Source organism: Hyaena hyaena, unplaced genomic scaffold, assembly GCF_003009895.1.
Source record: "Hyaena hyaena isolate Hyena2069 unplaced genomic scaffold, ASM300989v1 scaffold_103, whole genome shotgun sequence".
Lineage (NCBI taxonomy): Eukaryota > Metazoa > Chordata > Mammalia > Carnivora > Hyaenidae > Hyaena > Hyaena hyaena.
This window is the reverse complement of record NW_024080735.1, coordinates 699,969-720,168: the sequence shown is the minus strand read 5'-3', so window position 1 is coordinate 720,168 and position 20,200 is coordinate 699,969. Positions and strand designations below refer to the sequence as shown.

The window sequence follows — 20,200 nt, the reverse complement described above, 5'->3', positions numbered from 1 at the left end:
GTGCTATGCTAACTGAAATAAGTCAGAGAAACAGAAATATTGTATGATCTCTCTTATTTGTGGGGTCTAAAACAAACACCCCAAGCTCAAGCATACAGAGAATAGACTGGTAGTTGCCAGGGTGTGGGGGGAGGGAGTGGGGGGTGAGAGGAAGAGGGTAGGAGAAATGCAGTTGTTGTTTTTAGTTTAAATAAATTAAATTAAAAAAAAACAAGATTAAAGTTTTTTAAAAAGCAGTGTGATATTTATAAACAATTACTTAGTTCAAGAAACTATTATCCCTGAAACCAGTACATATTCTGACCCTCAGATGTAAGAGTAACAGGAAAAGAAAATAGTTTGACAAGCTTCTTTTAATCTGGTTGAGAAATGTCCAGATGCTCGGTCGTAATCAGAACAGCCATTCGGAAGGATGAGAAGCCGGCAGGAAAATAAGGCTTGTAATTCAAGTATTTAAACAAGTATTCAAAAAATGTGCCTGTCTTGACAAGCAATGTTTTAAGGTGTAAGAAGGTAACACAAACCAGCTTTCAGTATCCAATTTCCCATTAATCTGACATCAGGGAAAAGAAACTTGATAACTCGGTATCTCTGAACCGAACGTTCAGCCTCTGTGATTATTTTTTCCAACTCAAAACCCTTTACCGAAAACATCTTGACTACACACTACGTGTCTATGCAGAGTTCGGCACTCACCCATACACCGGCCCAACCCAGAGACATCTACACACTGGAGCCCAGAGAATCCCGAGGGGACGCCTAACAGCCAATCGTAACTTCCCATAAGGAATCATTTTGAACAACTAATCCTGTGCCTTTAGGGAAACTACATTAACTCCAAATAATCTCTCTTGACACTCTAAGTAAACATGATGTTTCAAATAACCTGTAGCTATTTTCAACTCCCTTTTGGCAAGGGATTTTTCTTTCTAGGCTTTTCTAGGTCAACTGATTGGCCCTATGTATGCAGAGATCGCCTTGAGTTACGATGCTTCAAAGGAAACGCAACCTAAGATGGTCTCCAAACAGTTCTGACATCAAAGTTCCTCCACCTCTGGGCTGACAGGCTGAGCCCATGCAAGTCCAGGAGCTTCAAAGAGCAGCCTCCGCACTAGTTAATCCTCCTGGAGGAAGAAAGGCAGGTAATATTTACCAGGGAGACTCAAACACGGTCTTCTTACAGTCAGTGAAGCTTTCTCTGAACACCAGCATTAGTGTGTTTTGACTTCTTCAGTGCCACTCTAAGGCACATGGTAGGGTCCTCAGCACACATCTGGATGCGCGAATGCCTGAATCGGTCGGCGGACAAAACAAGGCTAACGGTCAGGTGTGGCAGCTGCCCCTGCCGCTGGGAGCGTCATCTAACAACCCCCAGAATGGAGCTGGGCGCCCTGGCTCTCCGCACCCAATACTCAGGGTCCCTGCTCCTCAACCTGTCTGCCATCAGCATCAATAAAACGTGGAGTGGAGGAGAAACACAGGAGAGGCCTGAGCGTCAGCCCCATCATGTGAGCAGGCGAGACATCGCCAAGCCTCTGCCCTGGCCTCCCCACCACCCGAGCAGAGGAGGGATCGCTGAGTCTCTGCCCTGGCCTTCCCATCACCTTAGCAGAGGAGGGATCAACCGAGGCTCTGCCCTGGTCTCCCCATGGCCGAGATGGAAGGGCTCTGGACGCTTCATCACACACAGCAACTTAGACCTAAACATCACTTCCCAAGTCGCCCTCTGCAGGGTTTTCAAACCTCTTCACAGAGCAGGACACCAGAATGTCACGGTGCTCTGTATGAAATACCACGCTGATTCTGTGTGACATGGCACGAAACAGGATATATTTAATTCTAGAACATAAATTAGGAGTGATTTCATTGCAGAAAATATTACTCTGTATATATAGTTTTAACAAAACTGAACCAAGGACCTATATATCACAACAAAAAACGAGCTTATGAATTTTGTATGATCATTTCAAGGTCCTGCATTAATAATAATACAACTTTTCATTTGTCTTTCCAGCTAACGTTTACTAACAAAAAGAACAGATATGAATAATTTATAAGAGAAAATCTAAAAACCGAGCAAATTCTGTCTCTTTATTTTTCAGTGAACCTAGAAGAGACCACCTTTACTGGGCTCAGCAGACACACACCCTGGTGGCTTGTGAGGTGTCAGAGTGCTGCAGAAGCTTGATTTGAGACCACGACACAGCGGGGGGGCTGAGACAGGGGCTGGAGCACCCAAATGGCATGGAGCCGAGCCCCCGGAGCCTTCCAGAGAAGCAGATCCAGCCCCTGGCCCTGTGCAGGCCACAAACAGCCAGGAAGAAGGGAAAGCCTGGATTCCCACAGGCCTTTCCAGGCTGCCGGCAAGGTCAGATCTATGTGACGTCAGTCCCCTTTTCACTGGCCGTGAGTGTCCAATAGTTTCCCAGAGGCCACATGATGTGCAACACTGTGATAGTACGAGTGGAATGAGCGTGAAAGCCACAGTCTTCTAGTGAACCAGACATTAAAGAGATCTATAAACAAACAATGTGCAATAATGCCATTCTTCTCATTTTTATTTTGGGAAATACAGTTATTTTTTCATGAAATGTTATTTATGTTAACATGCAATAGTTTTATACGAATCAATGACTATTTTAAAATTGTTTTAATTCCTGCTGTGGTAGCGACTGATGCCTGGAACTCCTATCAACAGAAGCTTCTTGAGATCCTTCACCAATTTTAAGACAGTGAAAGGTGCCAGAGATCACAAAGTCTGGGCACTTGGTCTCAGAGACCGAGACTAAACAGGGCTCCAAGCAGGCCACTCACATTACACAGCGCCAGGGTGGGTTAATCCGTGCACACTCACCACCACACACCTGGAATAATTACTTTCTCTTGAAGATCCTTAGAACCCTCATGAACTGGAACTAGGTCAATTCCATTTAATGTAATATACTAGCCGGTCACCTCAATTCTAGGGTCCCTTGCCCTGGAGAGGAGGGACACTTTGTTGCCACAAACATTTAGTTCCAAGTGAAGGGCCCCCAATTCCATCTACACTGTACTGAGCGATCCCAGTTTCTCAGGGTCAGATGTCCTGCAAACACCCTAAGGAGACCCTCGTTTAGTCCACCTGGCAAACCATTAACATCTGTCTTCAATATTTTTTCAAAAGACAGTCATTTTTTTCTCTGCTACATGGCAGTGAAATCTAAACTTTTTTCTTCCACCCCTCATGGGTAAAGTACCCTTGAGTATATACCCTCAATTTAGAATATAAATGATGGAAATGTACTTGTATACCAAAAAATTCATTAAATTAAAAAAATTAGAAATTTTAATAGGACAATGTAAATAACATATTATTCTGTTTTATTTATTGATGGTTCAAAAACTGTTTCACTAAAACATTTTTTATTATTTATACATGAATATAGTGAGAACAGTGTTAATATATGTAATATATTTTTTAAAACACCTGGCCGGCTCAGTTAGTACGGTGTGCAACTCTTGCAGTTGAGTCGTGAGTTCAAAGCCCCACATTGGGCATAGAGCTTACTTAAAAAAAAAAGAAAGAAAGAAAGAAAAGAAAACTCTGGTCCTAATTTCCATTTATTTAGGTATCAGTTTCAGTGGCTGTCACAAGGGGGGGAATCTCACAGATAAAATGTGGACCAAATGGAAGTACATCTTTAGCTGTGGTACCGAATCATGACACTCATTTGTCGATTCTACCAATTAGCTGTTGGAGATTTGTCTTCACGTTGTTAATTTAAAATGTTATCATGTTATACATGGTGACTTCGAGAGCTAATAGCAACAAGGTACAATGTGCACAGAGTGAAATTAATCACTCCTAACGGGTACATGTCTATTAAGTGGAAGAACTTAGGACCAAAGGCCAGAAAATACAATTTCAAAGTTGTGCAATAACGGTCTCTAATAACATTTTTAACTTCTCTGCATGTATTAATTTCTGAATATTCACAGACATCCTGTGCTGACATTTAACACACTCTCAGTTATGGTGTCCTCATTTGTTTGCAGCCCCATCACAGGAAGGTAAGTTTATATGATACCATCATAAAATGTCTTCTTTGTTCACTCAAATTCCAGGGAAAACCAAGTCAGACAAATGGGAAATGGCCTAAAAGTGAAATATTTACGAAGTTTTAAAACTAGAACAAAGGAAACATATAGAGAATATTTTTCTCCATTTACAAAGTTACAAAGAGAAGACTTTAGTCCCTTTATATTAACCTGCAAATTTGCAATATTTCTTCTTCCCTCTCTGGACAAAGATACTTTTAAATGTAATGCAGATAAGACAAGAGCCCACGCAACTCAAATCTCCTCCTTCTGCCTCTGCCACAGAATTCGTCCAAATTCCTGCCGTCTCCACAGTTCTACACTAGAGAGAGAAAAAGCTGCTCTGTGGCGCCAGTGACTAGAACAGCTGTCTAGAAGTGAAGGAAAATTCACACACCTGCAAGGAGGAATTAAATTTAGAGGCTAAATCTTAAAAGATGAGGAAAAACCAGTGAAAAATAACGTTATTATATTTGCAATCTTCCATGATTTGCAGTGTACGAGTATTTTATCTCACAACAGGAACACATACGTTAAATAGATCACGATGGGAAACATTAAGAAATCCTGAAACTTCTCCACATCAGTCTCAGAAAGAAATCAGACAAGTTCCTCGTATGCTCACATAGCAAGTTCCTTTAAAGATTTGTCAAGATTCTAATTCTATAGAAAAGAATGTATTTGCTGTTTGTCTAAATACTAATTGTTAAAGTCCTTACCTCAAAAAAAAAATTTTTTTTTTTAAAGATTTTACTTCTAAGCAATCTCTACACCAGCGTGGGGCTTGAACTCACACCACCATGATCAAGAGTCTCACGCTCCACTGACAGGGCCAGCCAGGCACCTGTCAAAATTTCCTTTTTAACTGCCTTCTTAAATGTTTTAATTTGGTAAGATATTCTCATTTCATATGTACAAGTTGGAGACACAAACTCACGTAAGCATATATGAAGGTCTCACCCAAAAATCTGTTCCACTCTATGAGTGGGAAAAATCTTTCCAAAATAGGAATATTTTTTGTGTCCCTTCTAAAGTCTAGAATTAAAGATTGTCAAAGCAGTGTTTTTCCTTTAAACCAAAACCAAAAGTACAAATGACCGTATGTACAAACCTTCAAGCATAACAACTGAAAATACTGTGTTGCTAATTTTATAGTCTCAAACTATAACCCTGATGCCAGTCACCTCTGTCAATAACTCCACCCTGGAGTGGCAAGCCCAGCTCTCACCTCACCACTGTAAGAACTTTAAGAAGAAAAATAAAAGTGCTTTTCTGAACATCCTGTTCCTTCATTAAAACCCATTAAGGTGAAAAACCAAGATGTTTCTTTGTCACCGACACCAGAGCTTACTGACAAGTTCAGTCTTCTCAAAGTCAGACAAGTTCAAACCGACCTTGCTGCATGTAACACCTCCCTATAACTCTTCTAGATGCTGAACTTTTAGGATGAGCACCCCCAAGTCAAAGGCAGCTCTCTCCACACTCAGGAAGGCTACACTTTCCGCAGAATTGTCTTCATTCTGAGTACAAAGAGGAACATGTTGCTCTCTCTTGAGAAAACCTAAGGTCTTGCCCGTGATAAGCAGTCTATTCCTGCTACAAAGACAAAGGTGGGATGCATTCGCTGGCATGGAAAGGTCATCTCGGAAGTGATGTCAGGGAAGTAGTATTTGCTCTCATTCTGCTCAGAGAAGTAGCACATGCTACTGAAGAAAAACGGGACTGCACTGAAAAACATGAACAGTAAAATCACCACACCTGTGACCCCAAAGCCCAAATTCACTCTAACATCCTGGCACATAGATTTCCAGTCCTGTTTATATGCCCATGTTTCTCTCTTGAAAGTACAACAGAGATTGTGCTCCCTGCTTTCTCCCCACTTACTATAACCAAATTGTCAAGTTCAATTTCATAAGTATAAACTGTAACGGTTGGATAATACTCTTATCACATAGATACCTCATAATTTATTCAAACATCTCCTAATAATCATTTAGTTTCTGATTTTTATTATTAAAAAACCTCAATGAATTACCTTTATGCATGACTTTTTTGCATATATATTATCATTTCTTTATTTTTTTTATTTTTTTTAAATATATATTTTTTAATATTTTTTTTTATTTCTAGGAGAGAGAGAGAGAGACAGCGTGAGCAGGGGAGGGTCAGAGAGAGAGGGAGTCACAGACTGAAACAGGCTCCAGGCTCTGAGCTGGCAGTCAGCACAGAGCCCGACGCGGGGCCCGAACCCACGAACCGCGAGATCATGACCTAAGCGAAAGTCGGACGCTTAACCGACTAAGCCACCCAGGCGCCCCTATATTATCATTTCTTTAAAACTTCCAGAAGTGGAGTCTTGATACATATTATAAAGCTGCTTTCTTTTTTTAAAGACTTTTTTTGATGTTTTATTTATTTTTGAGAGAGAGAGAGAGAGACGGCATGAGCAGAGGAGGGTCAGAAAGAGAGGGAGACACAGAATCTGAAGACAGGCTCCAGGCTCTGAGCTAGCTGTCAGCACAGAGCCTGACATGGGGCTTGAACCCACGAACTGTGAGATCATAACCTGAGCTGAAGTCGGACACTTAACCGAATGAGCCACCCAGGCGCCCCTAAAGCTGCTTTCTTAAACATTCTGCCCACCTATACCCCACAAGCAATGCATGACTGTTTACTTCCACAAATCTTCAACAACATGAAGTGTTAAAATATATTTTGTTAAATCTTAACAGTTGAAAATAGTATCTCATTTTAAATTTACATTTCTTTGCTTACCAGGGGAAGTAAATCTTTTTTATGTCCTCTTTTGTGAATTGGTCTTTTGTCTACTAAAAATTTTGTCTTTGAGGTGCCTGGAAGGCTCAGTCAGTTAAGCGTCAGACCCTTGAGTTCTGCTTAGGTCATGACCTCATGGTTCGGGAGATGGAACACCACATCATGCTCAGCATGGAGCCTGTTTGGGATTCTCTCTCCCTCTCTCTGCCTCTTCACCACTCACACTTACATATGTGCTCTCTCTCAAAATAAATAAACTTAAAAAAATAATTTGGTCTTATTATTAATCTCTATTTTTATATTTCATGGGTATCAATCTCATTTTTAATGAAATTACAGTATTACTAGTTTGCTTTTTGTCTTCTTCTTTTGTTGATAAGTTTTACGTCCTAAAAAAAATGACTGTATGTTTAAAATATATTCTTCGTTACCTATAGGGGAAAATGTAGACAACTACATTTTAGAGAAATTAACTATTTTATAATATATGAATACTCCTTATATAATTTCCAAAATTTTTTTTATTAGTCATTCCAGTCGTCACTCATGAGGTCACTAAAACACAGGATGCATTTCACTCATGTCTTTATTACAACCTCCTCCAGCAATCCGGCAATCCTCAGTCCTCAACAACCAATGCCACTTGTACTGAGGTATGACTGACAGACATCAAAGGTACTTGCTTGGGCTTAAAGCACTTGATTTTTTTTTTTTTTTTTTTTTTTTAGGAGAGAAAGAGTGAGCACAGGCAAGCAGGGGAGAGAGAAAGAAGGAGAGAGAATCCCAAGCAGGCTTCACACTCAGTGAGGAGCCTGATGCAGGGCTGAATCCCACAACCCTGGGTTCACAACCTGAGTGGAAATCAAGAGTCGGGCACTCCACCAACTGGGCCACCCAGGCATCCCTCCCTTAAAGATCTTTTTAAGAATTAAAAAGATGAGGGGTGCCTGGGTGGCTTAGTTGGTTAAGCGTCCGACTTTCGCTTAGGTCATGATCTCGCGGTTCGTGGGTTCGAGCCCCGCGTCGGGCTCTGTGCTGACTGCCAGCTCAGAGCCTGGAGCCAATTTCAGAGTCTGTATCTCCCTCTCACTCTGACCCTCCCCTACTCACGCTGTCTCTCTCTCTCCTAGAAATAAATTAAAAATTAAAAAAAAAAAAAAGAATTAAAAAGACGAGGGGCGCCTGGGTGGCTTAGTCGGTTAAGCTTCCGACTTTCGCTTAGGTCATGATCTCGCGGTTCGTGGGTTCGAGCCCCACGTCGGGCTCTGTGCTGACGGCCAGCTCAGAGCCTGGAGCCTGTTTCAGTCTGTGACTCCCTCTCTCTCTGACCCTCTCCTCTGCTCACACTGTCTCTCTCTCTCTCCTAGAAATAAATAAAACATTAAAAAAAAATTTTTTTTTAAAGAATTAAAAAGACGATTAAAGGTTTTGCTTTCAAAAGTAAGTAAACTTCTAAAAAGTGTAACATTATATTTCCACACAACTTTATAGAGTCTACAAAACTGCTATATCCGTAACGTACTCGTTAGAAACCCTCCCTCTCCTTTCCGGTCTCTGTGCTGAGAAGATCAGGATGCACCATACAGTCAGCTGCTCCCCTAGACACCTTCCTGCCACAGCAACTGTGCCTCCTTGTGAAGCCACATGGCCATAAGCAGAACGGAAGCCAGAGTGCACCCTGGAGCCAACCAAAGCATTATATTTAAGGACTCTGGATTAGAAATGAATAAAATGCATTAGCCAAAAAATGTGACATTAAAAAAAAATTGGGGGCGCCTGGGTGGCTCAGTTGGTTAATCGTCTGACTTCGGCTCAGGTCATGATCTCACGGTTCATGGGTTCGAGCCCCGCGTCGTGCTCTGTGCTGACAGCTCAGAGCCTGGAGCCTGTTTGAGATTCAGTATCTCCTTCTCTCTCTGACCCTCCCCTGCTCATGCTGTCTCTCTCCCTCTCTCAGAAATACATAAAAAAAAAAAAATTGATGCAAATTAACTTACTCAAAACTAAATTACATTCAGGTCACAACACTGAGATGCTGCTCTAACTTGTGCCTAGGCTAGCTCTAACTAAGACACTCCTGAGACAAAGGTGTGTGGGGTGACAGGGTGGGGCGACCTTTCCAGAGGACAACACATCAGGAGGTTATTAATATTTTTACTACACCTGTAAAAATACCTTCTAACCCAGAAGTCCCATTGCCACAGTTTTCCCTACGACTAACCTAAAAGTTTGTCAAAATAACAGAAACGAGGACATCTGTTGCACCATCTGTGTATCTGAAGAGGTGGAAGAGAAGGAGAAAACAAATTCTCCATCAATAGGGAACCAGTTAAATAAAGGTCCATTCCTATAATAGAAGTTTATGGTAAATGTTAATTTAAAAATGTTTATCTTTGTACTTCTCTTGTTTTTTTTAATTTACACTTGAAGTCCTTGGTTCTTTCCTTTCCCTGACGGTTTTCAGAATGAGTTGGCTCCTTAGCAGCCTTTAAATGTGACCACTGAGGAATGAGATTTATTTCTCTTGTTAACCAGTTTCTTAATCCCAAGCCCCCACCTTTCCTCCTTCTGCTCAATCTCTGGCCGCCTCTTTATTTCTGAAGAGACACCTGAAGTGCCTCAGAAACCAAGGGGAGCAGGTCCACCTATGGGGGGACCCTGACCCTGAGGAGCAGGAACCACCACACCAACAAAGCCACTTACTGATCACCCACCTCGGGACACACTGCATGGTGCTCTGGGCGTACCAGTCAGCCTCAGCAAGCACCTGTGTAACTCCGTATTGTGTGGAAAACACTGAGAACATTAATGTATCAAACATTTCATCTGGCGGTGAGAACAGGTCACCATATCCTTGGTCATTTTGGTAACAAAGGACTCCATTCAAAATACTGTTAAGTTCCTTGATATTTTTCACTATTTTAGGCTTTAACTTTGTGTTTGTAGAACACTGTAAACTGAAGCATCTATACAACAGTGCACTCTTATTATATTTAAAGATGGTGACCTTTAAGATTAACAGCTATCGGCAAAAAGGACTAACAGAGGACCAGAACTCTTTGCCAATTGCACCGATGTTGGAAAAAACTACCCACTGGTTTGTGGATGCAGCTTCTGCCTCTCAACTCTCTTCTTGTTTTCAGCAGCGATCTGAACTCATGACTCTGGGCCACCCAGCTATCAATCAGTAAGACCTCCTAACAACGTCCCGTTGTTTACAGTTGTTTCCAAACCATCCTTTAAGAATTTCTTCTGTTCACTCTGATTTTAAGGGACCCCAGTTTACCCATCAGTATCTTGCACATACTGCTCTTCTCATGCCCCAAGTTACCCAGCTGGGTATTCAGGGTGCTGCAGACGTGCCTGGACCTTCGCCCCCTGGCCTGTTGGGCATTGGGCCCTTCCCCCGGGGCTACCACTCCATCCCCCCACCTCCTCACAGCAACTCCTAAAGGCAGCGCCCTCCTGCAGCACTTCCGGGCTCTTCCTTTGGGCTGGACCATTCTACCCTCTTCTTCACTGAGCTCCTGCTCTTTCTGCAAAGCCCAGCCCTAAGGCACTTCACAGGGAAGCCTATCATGACCTCCCCCACCAGCTCACATCCCCCCCATCCTAGTCAGTTTGGGGGACTGGAACATCCTAGTCTGTGGGGCTTACACAACAAACACCGATTTCTCACATTCTGGAGGCCAGTAAGTCTGAGACCAGGGTGCCAGAGTGGAGGTCTGGTGAGAACCCCCTTCTCGGCTTCCTCACACAGGAAGAGGGGGTGAAGCAAGATCTCCCCTGTCTCTTATTGGAGCAAGAATCCCATGCAGAGGACTCCCCCCTCAAGACAGAATAAGGCCCCATCTTCAGACAGCATCCCACTGGGGGTCAGAGTTTCAACCTATGAATATGGGGGCATGGGGCACAAATACGCAGTCCATAATAACCCCCGTTAGAGGGATTCACAGGACCTTGCACTTGACAGATTACAGGTGTCATATACATGTGTCTGGCTGATGAGCTGACCTCTTTCTCCTCCACTAGGCTCTAAAGTTACGTGAGGGCACAGACAACATCTGCTGCTGCTCAGACTTTATTCCCAGCACTTCTGCACCAACCACTAGAAGGCACTTTAGGTAAGCTACTAATTCCTAACAGACTGTCAGGAGACTGCAGTAAGGGTCTCATCTCTCTCAGAGCCATGACCACCGCAGGTCCACCTGATGAAGGGCTCTTGTAACAACTGCATCTGAAAAGCTACTATATGGATTGATTTACTTGCATCTCTACAATCGTAGAAAGATCAAGGAGATGAGACCTCTGTGTTTTTCTCTCTATATCTGTTTCACCCTGTGTAACATAGCCTAAATCAACTAACCCTTCAAGTTAGGAGCGTTTAGATCAGCTGGTCACAGTTTCCGCAGGCTTTTCCAGCTCCTTGGAGAGGAAGAACTCCTTGCTGACATGCAATGCTTGAATCAGGGCTTGGTTACACTCTCGTGGTCTTTCAAGATACTAATTTTGTGATACTTTAATGAAAAAATAAAAGCCTGTCACAAGACCAACTGATAATACCACACAGACCTTAGCCAAGAAAAGCATTAATATTTTCTCTGTCCCAGATACACTCAAATTGCTACTGGTATGTTTCTTAGAGTTCTTAAATTGACTAGTGTTTAAGTTTTATGTGAATAATGGCTTTGTTAGTACTACATAAAACCTATGACTAACAAACCTCCAGAAAATATTTAGATTCAAAAATATATTTCTTTTATTAGTAACTGTGACTTAAAACAAACAAACATCTTAGGACCTAAGGCATCCCTGGTGTTGGAAAATTACAAGGGCATCTGCACTTATCTGGGGTTGTTGAAGGCTCAGAGCCTTAGAATTTAAGAAAACCTGCAAAATGCAAAGAGTTTATTTTGTTCTCTTTTTAAATAAAAATTGTAATTGCACTAGGCAATTCATTTCTTGAAAAAAGGAAGGTTTGAGTCTTAATTAAATCATGGGTGTGAGAATTTATTAGCCTTGGTTTCACATGGAAACAATATTCATCTTTCATTAGCAAATATACCACCTGAATCAGCTTACTGCTAAATACAACAGATTATGAATTTAATAAGATGAAAATGCTTAGAATCAAAAATATAAGTATTTGGAGACTTTGATCTTAGGGAAAGCACATCTGAAAATTAGCCTCACGATGTTCCTTTCTAACTGTGCTATTACTGAAGAATTTTGGTGCGTTAGAAACCATCCAAGCTGAGTCAATCAGGACCCAGGTAATCTGTGTATTTCTTCCATGGGAAATTCCACTAACTGACTTAAAAAAAAAAAACCCGCTACCAACGAAATAACTTTGCTCCAGCAGCTCATACACTAAACCTGGAACAACACAGAAAAGATTCGATGGCCCCTGTATACAGATGGCATACAAATTCATGAAATATCCCTTATCTTTTAAAGACTCATAAATACACCAAAACTATCAGTTGATTTTAACGTGTATTTATTAGGTATTTTTAATAACAAAAGTAACAGATGTTTCTTGCAACAAATTAAGCAATATAACCATAAACAAAGAAACAGTTAACGGTGTTTCCAAATCCCACTCCATGAGACCATTAATGCTAACTGCCTGGCTAGTCCTCCAGGCTCCTTCACATCATAGAAACACCTCATACACAACGTGTGTGTGTGTGTACATCCCCACATTCCTCATATATAGACATATTATATGTCATATACAAATATACACATGCAAGGTTTTCTCTAATTTTTGATAACATAATACATGTTACTCTGCATTTTCACCACTAATCTGGCTATGTCTTTCATCAGCAGATGCAGAGCTCACACCATCTCTTTAATGCCTGCAAAACTACTCAGAGTGTAGACATAGCCTCCTGTATTCCCTGCATTTTTCACTCACCCTTCTCTTGATAGACATGTTCACACCTTCAAGTAACTATTTGCCAACCCCTAACCCTTTCCCCGTAGGCTCCCTCTCATTAACCCCTCTGTGACAGACATACCGTGAGCGAGCCGCTAGGGGGAGGGAAAAGCTGCTGTGTGTGTGTGTGTGTGTGTGGTGATAGATTTTTTTTTTAAAATAGTTTATTGTCAAGTTGGTTTCCATATAACACCCAGTGCTCATCCCCACAAGTGCCCCTCTCCGTGCCCATCCCCCCTCCCCCCCCCATCCATCAGTCTTCAGTTTTTGTCAGCATTCAAGAGTCTCTCATGGTTTGCCTCTCTCCCTCTCCCCCACTATTTCCCCCATTCTTTTCCCCCTTGGTCCTCTGTTAAGTTCCTCCTAATCCTCCTATACGTGCAAACAAGATATTTGTACTTCTCTGCCTGACTTATTTCGCTCAGCATAACACCCTCAAGGTCCATCCATGCTTTTCTAACCCAATGTTACATGTAAGGCTGACCCTCAATGTCCCATTTTGTAGCACTTCTAACACACTGGCCAGATGAAGCTGTGCGTCAAGACACTAAATTATGTTCCCTGGTGGTTAGAGGTCAAGGGTTTACAAGAAAGATACACAGGACAGGGAACCACAAATCCCAGGCTCTACATGCATGCAGCTTTGACATGAACCACCTACAGGACACTAGGAAGTTAGGTCACTACTTGGATGTATGCTTCCTCCTCTAAACAATGAGCTGTTTGAACTCAATAATGTCTAGTCCCTTCACACTATTCTCAATGATCCCATGTTGCTCAATGAGTGAAGACTTTCTGACAGGGCAGAGACAATAACTTACTAAAAGAACTTTTGTAAAACTTCCACAAAAGGATTTACTAACAAATTAACTGTGCAAACAATATTGGAAGAAAAAATATTTTAACCACTCAAGAAAGCAAAACGTTTAAGTACTTCCATAAGACCATTATAATTAGCTATTTATAAATAATATACTAAATCACAACTATAATGGTCATTTTATTGAAGCAATATAACTAAAAATCTCACAGTATACATATTTGGCTCAGTTCCAATTATTACTTATCTTGAAAATAATAAAATTAATGTTTTAAAAAGTGTAGTAAGGGGCTGAGCCTGGGGGTACTCAGTTGGTTAAGCATCTGACTCTTGATTTCTGATCAGGTCATGATCTTATGGTTCATGAGATCGGGCTCCACATTAGGCTCTGTGCTGACAGTGTGTAGCCTGCTTGGGATTCTCTCTGTCCCTCTCTCTCTGCCCTACCCCCTCTCAAAATAAATAAACTTTTTAAAAAAAGTATATTTCAGGGGAGCCTGGGTGGCTCAGTTGGTTAAGTGTCCAACTTCGGCTCAGGTCATAGTCTCACAGTCTGTGGGTACGAGCCCCGTGTCAGGCTCTGTGCGGACAGCCAGCTCAGAGCCTGTTTCAGATTCTGTATCTCCCTCTCTCTGACCCTCCCCTGCTCATGCTGTCTCTCTCTCTCTCTCTCAGAAATAAATAAAAAACATTAAAAAAAATAAAATGTATATCTCATCGTGGTTTTGATTTGTATTTCCTTGAGGATGAATGATGGTGAGCATCTTCTCACGTGTCAGAATGACTAAAATTCACAACTCAGGCAACAATAGATGCTGGCGAGGATGTGGAGAAACAGGAACCCTCTTGCACTGTTGGTGGGAATGGAAACTGGTGCAGTCACTCTGGTAAACAGTATGGAGGTTCCTCAAAAAATTATCAATAGAACTCCCCTATGACCCAGCAATTATACTATTAGGTATTTATCCAGAGGACACAAAAATGTTAATTTGAAGGGGCACATGCACCCCAATGTTTATAGCATCACTATCAACAATAGCCAAATTATGTAAAGAGCAGAAATGACCATCGACTGATGAATGGATAAAGAAGATGGGGTACATATATGATATGGGGTATATCATATATATAATATATATATATATATATATATTATATATATGATGGAGTACTACTCAGCGATAAAAAAAGAATGAAATCTTGCAATTTGCAACAACGTGGATGGAACTAGAGAGTATTATGCTAAGCGAAATAAGTGAGTTGGAGAAAGACAAAAATATAATTTTGCTCATATGTGGAATTTGAGAAACACAACAGATGAACACAGGGGAAGGGAAGGAAAAATACAGAAGGAGGCAAAGCATGAGACTCTCAAATACAGGGAACTGAGGGCTGCTGGAAGGGAGGTGGGTGGGGGATGGGCTAGATGGGTGATGGGCATCAAGGAGTATGAGCACTGGGTGTTATACGTATGTGATGAATCACTGGGTTCTACTCCTGAAACCAACACTACACTGTATGCTAACTAACTAGAATTTAAATTTTTTTAAAAAAGTGTAGTAAGTGTTGAACAGCTATGGAGAAACTTGGCTCCATTTCCACCTCAGCCATTCAGTTTTTAGATTAAGGTTCTTCGTTTATAAAATTAAAAAGTAACCCCAAAGCTTTAGGGCCCACTCATTTATTAAATGATCTTTATCAAACGTGAACAGTGTGTGAGGTGGGCACCGCTCTGTCCCCGGGTTACAGATGTAGGAGAGACACCCAGCTGCCCAGGCGCCCCCCACCCACATCCCCAGTGCCGGGACCCAGCTGCCCCCCACCACCCTATGCGCAGATGGCCTAGGCCTACAGGTCTGCACCCCAGATGGTTTTCTGATTCAAACCAGCCTGCTCCATAACTGGGCTTAATTCAGTTATATTTTAACATATTTCTGTTACAAGATTCGTGTCTCATTTTTACGAATACTCTGCGCTTATGGAACCAGCAGAAGCAGTGGCCCAGCAGATATACAGGGATGGTGACAAGGAGTTACTTCCCAGCCACAAGTGACCCTGACTTCCTGAGTGATGTGAACACGTACCTGCATTTTAATCTGCTTGATCTCTGTCCAAAACACGCATGACAGAAGGAGATACAAAACCCCAAATACCATGTATGGACCCCACACCTTGGAGGCCACACTGTCCTGTAAAAGAAAGGATTGAAGACAAAAGCCACCTCCGCTAAGGATGGAGGTGCGTCTGCAGAGAGTGAGGGGAGAACATGCACCAGACAACCCAGCAGATGACCAACCTGGAGAAAGACCCCACTGGCCCCTCTGCTCAACCCTTCCTCCAATCCTCTGCTTTCAAGACAAGGAAGAGGTGGGCAGGCGGAGCCTGACACGTACTCACCCAGGTAAACACGGGTGGGGGGGGAGGGGCCTTCCCTGCAGTAACCCCGCCACTGGAGCTGGGTGGGGCTCCAAGGTCGGCTCCTTGGGAGACACAATGGCATTACCATAAATCAAGTAGGGGACCCCAAGTGCAAATTCAAAGAGAAAATTAAAAAGTAATTTTGGGTAAAAGTACAAAGGCACTTTTGGAAATAGACCAAATGCACTGGCCTGTAAAAGTGAGCACTGCAGTTGTGCGGAAATCATCACTGCAGGCTGATGCCTGAGTAACTTCCGTTTATAAAGACCAACCAGAAGAGGCGACCGGAAGTCCTCACTGCCCACTAAGTATCTTTTAAACAACAATTTTGGGATTTTAGCTTTGTATATCTATACTTTAAAGACAGAAATCCATAAAAATTTACCTTTAAAATTGAATCCCAGAACAGACTATGTAAACTGCTATTTAGTTTCTCTTCAAAGAGGAAGGGCTTTCAAGAACAAAGTGTTAATTAAAATGTCTTGATTTTTCTTAGTTTTAAGACATGTAGACTCCTGGCACTCCTCCTGATGAGCATGGAAAACTGAAATAAATGTTTAAACATTTAACAAACAAAAAACTTAAATGTTTCTATAAAGGGTTAAAGAAACTTCTGGAAAACAACTTCTTTAAAACAAAAAATAATCAATTCCCAGGCAAGTGTATGGAAGAGTCTTCCTGAACAAAAACTCACCCCGTTTCTTTCCTACTTTTCTGGTATTACGACTCCTGAGAAATGTCACGGTGAATTCTGTGCCAGGAGTTACAATGCACAAGCCACATGTAACATAGTTTGGGTAAACAGAAAAATCAGAAAAGGATAAAGCAGTTTTCAAAACAAGTTTCTAAAAGGGATAAAATAAGAGCTTATGGGCTGTGGAACTGTTAGTTTTAATTATAACAAGAGAAAAACAGACTACATTTCCTGAGGTTTAAGAAAAAAAAGTCCACCTCAAGAGGGAACGTCATTAATGGCTGTCCGAAACTGTAAATCTACAACCTTTGCGGGCATAGGTGAATGAAACTGTTTTCCCCCCCAGATCACTCACAGTTAATATAATTTGGCAATGAGTCTGAAGGTTATCAGAAGTTTCTAATCACTTGCTCAAAAGTTATCCTCAAGCATCCTTTTTCATAGCAGGCAGCAGTGACGTGGAAATTCTTTTTGTCTGACAGCAGGGGGTTCAGGAAGAGAATTCAGAATAAGAAAATATTTCATGTCGCCAGAGCTGACAAATGTGAAAAAGTGCCAAACTCTGCTAGCTACAATTTCTGTTAATTAGAGAAATGGAAATCTTTTCAACAATGCTTCAAACAAATTCAACAAATCTGAGGTTTTTCAAACAAAAGAACTGTTTTTCTTTAAAAAATTTGTTTAACATTTATTCATTTTTGAGACAGAGAGAGACACAGAGCGTGAGCAGAGGAGGTGCAGAGAGAGAGGGAGACACGGAATCTGAAGCAGCCTCCAGGCTCTGAGCGGTCAGCACAGAGCCCGACGCAGGGTTTGAACCCACAAATCACGAGATCATGACCTGACCCAAAGTCGGACGTTTAACTGAGCCATCCATGTGCCCCTAAAGAACTGTTTTTCTTACAGAGCAATTTTATTTTTATTTATGATTTTTCTTATTGGAAAAAGACTGTTCATATTAATTGAATAATTTATCTGAGCTCTAAATGGTAAAAAATAAGAATACTTATATGGAGTCCTATCTCATCTGGTTTGAAAATACAACATGAAGATACTGGAGAGGAAAGAACCACTGTTCACATAGTTTTATTTAACATCCACATCATGCCAAATATTGGTCACAGCAGTGAGGATATATTTAGAGAGAACACTGTAACTATTTTATTTACTCATTCATTCATCCAAATCCTTAAAACATGGATTTACCACTCAATGCCAAGTCTTCAACAAGATACTAGGGACACAAAACATTTTCAGGAGCCAAGTTTCCCACTGTTGGAGACTAGAATGAATCCTGGGCTGCTGGACGTGATTTGGAGTGATGTAAACCCTTCATTTAGATAGAGACCTTGAATTCAGACAGAGACGTGGGTATAGACACATACACATATTTCCTGGCTCAGTCTGAAAGAATCTGAGACCTAACAGGGTCTAGAACCAACAACACATTAGTAGCGCTGGGCACACCCAGATCTTCCTTTCAAAATACTTTTCTCCACAAAAAGGAACCAAACCACCCTGGAAAAGGCTGGGGTAAAGAAGGACATGAAGAACTTACCACATCTTGTTACACTAAAAGTAAGAAATCCTTGAAGAATTATGGAAACATATCCAAAGGACAGAGGAACAGTTTGTAGCTAGGAGCTCCCCCAGACCAAAGCTGCAATAATTCAAGCATCAAATAATTAATGACAATAAGGAATATAATTCCTTGAATAAGAGTCTATGAGTTTGAACTAATATAAATTTTAAAAAGGACAAAAGTGAAGTTCTTTTGTAGAGCATAACACCAACTAATAAACATGGAAGTCTGGAAGGAGGAAGTGAAAGTCCAAGGAGGAACAAGATACTTAGAGCTTCAAAGTATCTCCCCACAAATCACCTATTAACTACAATAGGAAAGCAGCAATTTTATAGTGGAGAAACTTGGTGGATAACTCAGTAATGTTCGCACTGACATCGCTGCTTGCAGAAAGGATGCACGGAGAAGACACAACACCCTCTGGTGGCTTTCCCACCAAAATGATGACACTTCAATCTAATCATGAGAACACATTAGACAAACCCAAATTGAGGTCAATTCTACAATATAATTGATCTCTCCTCTTCCAAATATGTTAATTAAGGTCAAGGAAGTAAAGAAAGACTCCAGAACTATTCCAGATTTAACTGAAGAAGACAGGAAACTTACAGGCAATGTGTGACCCTGGACTGGACACCAGTCGGGAAGAAAGAGCTGTAACAGATACTATTGAGACAGTGGAAAAATTTGGATGTGAACTGCAGATTAGCAAATAGTATCATATCCAGGTTAAATTTCCAGATTTCAGTAAGTGTACTATGTCTTAGAAGAGGCTGTATCCTTGGGAACTGTGTATGGAAGTGAACAGGGGTAAAGGGGCATGACGTGGACAACTCATTCTCAAAAGATTCAGAAAAACATTACGCACATATAAATAAGTGAAACCTTAGTTTACTTAGGTTACATAGTAAATCTAGGTAAACAGTATACGACAGTTCCCTGTACTAATTTTGCAACTCTTCTTTCAGTTCAAAATTATATCAAAATAAAAAGTTATTAACAAAACAATATAGTTAATCCACTCAAGAATGTGGTCATTCAGGGGCGCCTGGGTGGCGTAGTCGGTTAAGCGTCCGACTTTCGCTTGGGTCATGATCTCGCGGTTCGTGGGTTCGAGCCCCGCGTCGGGCTCTGTGCTGACTGCCGGCTCAGAGCCTGGAGCCTGTTTCAGTCTGTGACTCCCCCTCTCTCTCTGACCCTCCCCTGCTCACGCTGTCTCTCTCTCTCTCTNAAAAAAAAAAAAAAAAAAGAATGTGGTCATTCAGTTAACAGTTAGATTTAACTAAATGTCAGTGGACAAAGATAGAGCACAGATTCCTACCTTTGAGGACATCTCCATCTTGAAAGGGTTGCATAAATAAATAAATAAATAAACAAACAAACAAATAAATAAAGGGGGAGCACCTGGGTGGCTCAGTTGGTTGGGCGTCCGACTTTGGCTCAGGTCATGATCTCACAGTTTGTGGGTTCGAGCCCCACATGGGGCTCTGTGCAGACAGCTCAGAACCTGGAGCCTATCTTCGGATTCTGTGTCTCCCTCTTTCTCTAACTCTCCCGTTCTCAACCTGTGTGTTTGTCTCTCTCTCTCAAAAAATAAAACAAAACATTAAAAAAAAGAGAGGGTTGCTCAAACTTTCAGAAAAACTAATTTTAACATTCTCTTATTACCACTCTCTTTAAAATGCATCCAAAAGACCTCATGAGGAAAATGTATTGTGAAGGATATGAACATTTTCCCACTGTACTAGAAGTTAAATAATAAGTATTCCTAAAAATAAAGAAATCGATCTCCCAAGAAGCAGAATTTTTGCTTTAAAAGTATTTCTGTTGTACCATGATCCATATTATAATAACATTACTAGAGAATTCAGGGCGTGTGGCTTTATTAAC

The 20,200-nt window shown here is 41.3% G+C and overlaps 1 protein-coding gene and 1 non-coding gene across 3 annotated transcripts in view; one reads left to right on the top strand and one right to left on the bottom strand.

Moving 5' to 3' along the window:
* DISP1 (dispatched RND transporter family member 1) overlaps nucleotides 1-20,200 on the bottom strand; it is a 145,590-nt gene that overhangs the window by 99,258 nt on the left and 26,132 nt on the right. The window lies entirely within an intron of this gene.
* Nucleotides 12,203-12,304, top strand: LOC120234170. Its single transcript, XR_005529007.1, has one exon. It is a non-coding gene; the product is annotated as a U6 spliceosomal RNA (small nuclear RNA).